Source organism: Lactuca saligna, chromosome 4 (assembly GCF_052625555.1).
Source record: "Lactuca saligna cultivar CGN05327 chromosome 4, ASM5262555v1, whole genome shotgun sequence".
In the NCBI taxonomy this organism is placed as follows: domain Eukaryota; kingdom Viridiplantae; phylum Streptophyta; class Magnoliopsida; order Asterales; family Asteraceae; genus Lactuca; species Lactuca saligna.
In genome coordinates, this window is record NC_136420.1 from 160,281,570 (window position 1) to 160,288,894 (window position 7,325).

Below are 7,325 nucleotides of genomic sequence, written 5' to 3' on the forward strand. Positions count from 1 at the left end.
TAGCTATTGCAAGTCTAACTTAACCCGAATAATTAATCTAGTAAATATAATTAAATTAAGCAATTGGCCACTATTTGAGTTAGTTTATTTGCTAAGGATGAGGGTAGTGAACATGAACCTAATCACTTGAATCGGTAACCAACGAAAGAATTAATCCATTGCACTATTACCTTAAAATCAACCATAAAGTTAACTGAGTTGAACTAAACAGAAGTTTCTTTCCCATTATTGAATCTAGTTAAATTGTCATTTTCTAGTCTTTAATTAGTTTTAGTTAGTAAGTTTCTAGTCTTGTAAAACTAGAGAAAAATCCCTATTTTCTTAATCAAACTTAGATAGAATTAGTTTTTAATTTAATTTGTCGTTCCCTGTGTTCGATACCCTGCTTATTTAGCTATACCACAATTGATAGGTTCACTGCCTTTTGTGTGTTATTTGATAATTAAAGTAGGATTAAAACTAGTTGGTTTTACACACATTAGTGTTCATAGATGACATTCTGATTTACTCGAAAAGCCAAGAGGAGCATGGAAGACACTTGCGAGAAGTGTTAAAAGTCTTGAAGAAGGAGAAGTTGTATGCAAAGTTCTCCAAATGTGATTTTTGGATTCGTGAAGTCCAATTCTTGGGTCACATGGTCAACCAGGAAGGGATAATGGTTGATCCAGCAAAGATTGAAGCTGTGATGAAGTAGGAACAACCGAAAGGTCCCACGGAGATCCGAAGCTTTTTGGGATTAGCCGGATATCACCGAAGGTTTATCCAAGGCTTTTCTTCGATTGCTACTCCATTAACAGCTTTGACCCACAAAGGAGCTACTTATGCTTGGAATGATAAGCATAAAGAAGCATTCGAGAAGCTAAAGAAGAAGCTATGCGAGGCACCGATACTTTCTCTCACTACTAGAAAAATAGCCTTTTACGACGCGCGAACCATGACACGTAGTGATTTATGATACGCAAAGGTGAGTGTCTAAAAAATAATGTCATCTCTTCCAAAATTTAAAGGATTTCAGACGCGCATTTTTGCGTGCCCTAAAATTAGTGTCTAAACAAAAAAAACATGGAGGGCACCTGCGTGTCGTCTACGACCGTCGCTTTATAAATTTTAATAGAACGCGCGCGTTCCATTCGGAGAAAATGAAATCCAAAAAACTTAAAATCCCCGCCTTCCTTTTTTTTCTCCCTCCACTTTAATTTCCCTAGTAGCTAGGGCTTTTTTTCAAGAACTTACCCCGATTGCCCTCCTGTACTGCTCGTTCTCTCTTCAACTTCCCTTTCTCTCCTTCTCACTTCGACAAACCCTTTCTCTTCTTCTCAGTTCTCGACGTCGACAGCTTCTCCCACCTCCTACGTTTCTCTTGGTGTTGGGGCCTCCCACCTCTGACCTCCGTCTAGCCCCACCCCACCGTCCAACGCTTTCCAGCGTCACCCAGCCAATGGAGCCCCTAATCTTCGGCAATCTCACCTTGCCTGCGCTTGCCAGCAACATCAGGTCCGGTGACCTTAGGGTCACTGCTTCTATTGCTCAAATTTACAAGCCCTATGTCTTATTAAGGTACGTTTATCTTGATTCTAACTTCTCAATGTTTTTGTTCTTCTATAAGATTCTCATGGCTCCTTTACTTTCCATCTTCGTGATGTTAGTGTTTGTACTCCACGTTGCCTCTGAATCCACGAGAGAAGTGGTAGAACAAATCGATGGAGAAGAATTCACTGGGTAATTGCTTTTCAGGCCACTTCCTGATCAGAAAGCTCTTTCTGATTTTCACTTCGAGAGTAGGTTTCCTCCGACAAATTCTTATAGACATCACCACTGGATTTTTCCCAAACCTATCTATTAGCTGGTATGATTACAATAGTTCGTTAGTTACTTTACTTGATCAGATTTATTTTTTTATCTAGGAATTATTTGAATCCTTAGGTTTAACAGTACCAAAAACTTTCTAATTGTTGCTCTGGTCCATCCTAATTGAGTATAGGGTTTAATGATTCATTGATTAGGATGATTTGTGAAGTTACATTATATTATTGTATTACTTTTTTATATAGATTTCAACCAATCGTATTTGTGGTCTAAATTAGTATTTGTGGTCTCATGATTCAAACAATTAATGTGCCACTCTGAAGCCTGAACGATGAGAGCACTAGTGGGTGGACCATTTCTAACAGCTTTTAAGGTTCTGAAAGCAACCATGGCTGAATTTTCAGCTCTTAATGGTCAAAGCGTTTCTTACGTTGTACTCTAGTTCCCTAATGGCACAGTTAACCCACCACACACCCATCCACAAGCTTTGGAGCCGTTGTTTGTTCTCATGGGTTCTTTAGAAGTTGGGTTTGTCGACACTACTAAGAATCCAGGTTTAGCACTCTCTGCATTTGGTACTACAAGCGTAGGGATTGTATCTGTTCCAAATTCAGTTTTCAATTCGACCTCATCAATGATCAGATATTGGCCATGTCATTCAAGACCGACGTTGCTACCATTCAAAAGATAAAATCCGGGTTTTCAGGCTAATTAAGTGATAAGTACTCGCTTAAAAATACCGCATGTTGTCCTTTGCAGGTAACATTTTTTTTAAATAAATAAAAAATAAGGAGCTTGGTGGGGGTTGATGTTTGTATTGTATGCTGTTGCAGTGAAATGGGTGCTCATTTTTCAGCTTGTGGGAGATATCTAGTTACTTGTGTTGCATGTGTGCTTCCTCGGTTTGAGAGCACTTCAATTACTGATTTTATATATATATATATATATATATATATATATATATATATATATATATATATATATATATATATATTCTAATGATGATGATGTTTATCAGGTGCACTATTATGTGGATGAGGGTGCCAACCTATGAGCTGGCAACTGCTACAAGGGAGACCACTTAAAGAAACCAGAGAATTGGGCGTTGGGTAAATCTTTTAACAATTTCAGTCTTTTTTTTAATATATTATACTAAATTACTAATATTAATTATCATCATCATGGACAGTTGAAAAAGGCCAAGTACATCTATATTGCTGGCTTTTTCCTTACAGTGTCTCCTGAATCAATCCAGCTTGTAGCTGAGCATGTAGCTGCAGCCAACAAGGTAATAATGAATGAGTAATACACCGATTCGTATGAACTGAAAATTTCTTATCTTTCTGACATTATTACCCCCTTGTGTAGTTTTTCACAATAAACCTGTCAACACCATTCATCTGTGAATTCTCGAAGGATGCCCAAGAGAAAGCATTACCTTATGTGGATTATGTTTTTAGAAACGAAACTGAAGCAAGAACATTCTCAAAGGTTCATGGGTGGGAGGTAAGAAAAAAAAAATTGGTTAAAAGATGATATGAGTATGACATTGACAAACTTTTTTATATAAAAATTGGTTATGATGTTTTACAGACTGATAATGTGGAGGAGATTGCAATTGGTTAAAGAAAAGCCGATTGAGGAATGTGTGAGAGCTGGATGTTATGCCTCAAATGTGATCATTCAAAGATCAGGCTGCACCTACCTTGAGAAGCCTGACTTTAGCTAGATTTCTTCATGAATGTGGTGGATACTCGCCATTCCAATATAAGGAAATCTCGGGTAAATTCCTATTCCTAAAACAAACTTTGGCCTTATTTAAGAAAACCGTTGAGTTCGATTGAAAATGACAAAAAAAGTTAATTGTTTACATATCTGTGGGTGTGGATGAGTAATTTTATTTAATAAGTAATTTTTAGAGAATTCTTTATATTTTGGATTGTTAATGCAGCACCTTTAAAAGCTCCAAAATGGTACCAATGCAAAGCTGGAGTGTCTTTTGGTTTTGGTGGGAAACTAGCTCGTTTCTTTTCACACAACTGGAGCTTCAGAGGTAATTCTAATGGTTTTCCACTGCATTCTCTTTTGCAAATTGTGGGAAAAAGCAACATACTTTGCCTCTTTACCAATATGGCTAATGCATATTGATTCTAACCATATTGGTAAAAATTTAAGTCTGCATACTCACATTGGTAAAAAAGGAAAACTGTGTTGCTATTATTCATAAATTCCCTGTTATTTTTAGCTTAACATATTTTTTTCAATACTGTTTTCAAGTTGATGTGCATGAGTGGGTTATTGAACATAGTTTAGTTAGCACCTCATCTGAATTCGAAGCTGCATGAGTGGGTTCCATAAAGTTGGCATGAAGTAATTAGATTAAAGAACCTTTTACCCCTGCTACTTAGGACCTCTCATGAATTCTTTGCTTTAAAGACTCTTTTTCCCTTGCCTTTTCATCAGGTGCAATTAGACTCACTATAGATATTTTATATATAAGAGGAAAGAGATTCAAACTCATTAAGTCTCAGTAATTACAAACATGTCCTTCATCCTTCAATGTGTACAATTACAACTTCTATTATTAAATGCCTCAAGTGATAAAGGGATCTTTTGGGGGTTCTTTCTGGATTAACCAAGGAGTTCAACATCGACAAGTTTCTAGGTATATGCCCTTGTATAACTTGTTATAATTTTCTCATTTTACTGAAATTTATCATATTTCTATAATGTCACAGGCTAGGGTTCGACGTGCTACTGTTGTGAGTTTGGATGCGGACCCCTGTTTCAAGAGAATTGCATTCGTATAAATTATAATGCTGGTTAACATTTCTGTGTAAGTAACTATTTTATTCATATCTTGTTTCTCTCTCTCTCTCTCTCATCCAAATCACATTTCCTTTCTATAGTATCTCAAGTAGCAGCATAATTTCAAAGAAAAAGCACATCTGATGTGCTACAAAAGAGATTCACAAACTTGATTTTTTAAGCCTGATGTTTAAAACTACACTGAGTGTGAGATAGAAGTTTATGCAGAGAAGGAAAAAGATAGAAGTTTTTGAGGATGCTGCTGATGAAAAAGATAGAAGTTTTTTAGGATGCTGCTGATGAAGTTTATGCAGAAAAGGAAAAAAAGATAGAAGTTGTTGGCACATAGTAAGCTAGATAATGCAATTGTATATAAATGAGTTCATTTTTTTTTATAACATTTACTCACTATTGGAATAACTATTTGTATTTGACATATTAGTGAAATGAATTATATTTGTTATTTATGGTATTTTATTTTGTACTATGAGATTTTTAATGTATTATTTAATATGAAAAATTAGTAAATCTATAAATAATATTTTTTAAAACATTTAAAATTATGATACGCAAAAATGTGTGTCATCTTTATTTATGACATGGCCTTTCTTGACAGGGGCTTTCTTGATGCGCATTGCGTGTCATTAACACGCGCGTCGTAAGATTACGACACGCGAATGCGTGTCGTCTTCCTTTATGACAGGGCCTTCCTTGATACGCATTGCGTGTCGTAAACGCGCGTCGTAAATGAGCGTCATAAATGCGGGTCGTCTCTCTTTATGACAGGGCCTTCCTTGTCGCGCATTTGCGCATCGTCTGAGCCTTTTACGATGCGCAATGAGCGTCGTAAAAGGTTGTTTTTCTAGTAGTGTCTACCCGATGGAGTTGAAGACTTTGATGTTTATAGCGATGCGTCTGGGGTTGGGTTGGGTTATGTTTTGACCCAAAGAGAAAAGGTGATAGCATGTGCGTCTTGACAACTAAAGGAGCATGAAAAGAATTACCTGAATCATGATTTGGAGTTGGCAGCGGTGGTTTTCGCTCTGAAAATATGGAGGCATTACCTCTATGGCACGAAGTGCAATCTTTTCACTGATCATAAGAGTCTCCAATATCTGTTTAATCAGAAAGAGTTAAATATGAGGCAACGACGCTGGCTAGAGTTACTCAAGGACTACGACTGTGAGATACTTTACCACCCCGGTAAAGCTAATGTTGTTGTTGATGCTCTTAGTCGGAAAGTCAATGTTGAAAGAAGGAGGCCAAGAGCGTTGAGAATTGAAGTTGTCTCGACAATTGTGGAGAGTATAAAGAAAGCTCAAGAAGAAGATTTACAGAATAATGACCGAAAGGAGGAACGTTTGGGTAAAACATTAGTGTTCGGTATAAACAGTCACGGACTGAAGGTGTTCCAAGATCGGATTTGGGTACCTAAGTCAGGAGGACTAAGAGATCTTCTGATGGAAGAAGCTCACAATACCATGTACTCGATTCATCCTGGTAGCACTAAAATGTATAGGGACCTGAAACCCTACTACTGGTGGCCAACGATGAAGCTTGACGTTGCAAAGTATGTGGCCGAGTGTGTGACTTGTGCGAGAGTCAAGACACAACATCAGAAACCATATGGGAGTTTAGAACCTTTACCTGTGCCTATGGGTAAATGGTAAGACATTGCGATGGATTTTGTCACTAAACTACCCAGAACAAAAAGTGGTCACAACATGATTTGGGTGGTCGTTGATCGATTAACTAAGAGTACACATTTCATAGCAGCCAATGAGAAATGGTCTATGGAAAAGCTTGCAAATTCTTACGTAAAGGAAATTGTGAGGCTTCACGGTGTTTCGTTAACGATTGTATCGGACCGTGATAGCCGTTTCACCTCAAGATTTTGGAAAAGTCTACAAGAGGAAATGGGTACCAAGTTATGTTTAAGTACAACTTACCATCTGCAGACTGATGGTCAGAGCGAAAGAACAATACAAACACATGAAGATATGCTGAGAGCATGTACCCTGGAATTCCTAGGTAATTGGGATGAACATTTACCTTTGGTAGAATTTTCCTACAATAATAGTTTCCACTCAAGCATAAAGATGGCACCTTATCAAGCTTTGTACGGACAGAAGTGTCGTACGCCGTCTTGTTGGCTTGAGGCTGGAGAGAAGTATTTTATGGGACCCGAGATGGTTCATTAAACCGCTGAGAAGTTAAAAGTGATCAGGGAAACAATGTTAGCATCTCAAGATCGTCAAAAGAGCTATGCTGACAAAAAGCGAAGACCGATGACTTTTGAAGTTGGAGATTCAGTTTTGCTTAAAGTCTCGCCGTGGAAGGTACTTATAAGATTTGGGTAAAGGGGAAAGTTGAGTCCAAGGTTTATTGGACCGTTTAAAGTTCTTCAGAGGATTGGGAACCAAGCTTACAAGCTAGAACTACCAGAAGAACTGAATGGTATTCATAACACTTTCCATGTGTATTATTTGAGGAAGTTTATGGGAGAAGTTCCCGATATAATTCCAATTTCTGAATTGAGAATTGATGAAAACAAGAGGTTAATTGAAGAACTAGAGGCAATTGTTGACCGAAAGACTAAGAAGCTTCGACGCAAGATGGTCGAATTAGTGCTTGTCCGTTGGAAACATACGAATGGGTCAAATCTCACCTGGGAAACGGAGAGTGACATGTTGAGTCGTTGTCCGCATTTG

The 7,325-nt window shown here is 37.6% G+C and overlaps 1 pseudogene; it reads left to right on the forward strand.

The window, feature by feature from the left end:
- The first annotated feature begins 2,137 nt into the window (after nt 1-2,137).
- Nucleotides 2,138-3,432, forward strand: LOC145040305 (adenosine kinase 1-like; annotated as a pseudogene).
- The last annotated feature ends 3,893 nt before the right edge of the window (nt 3,433-7,325 follow it).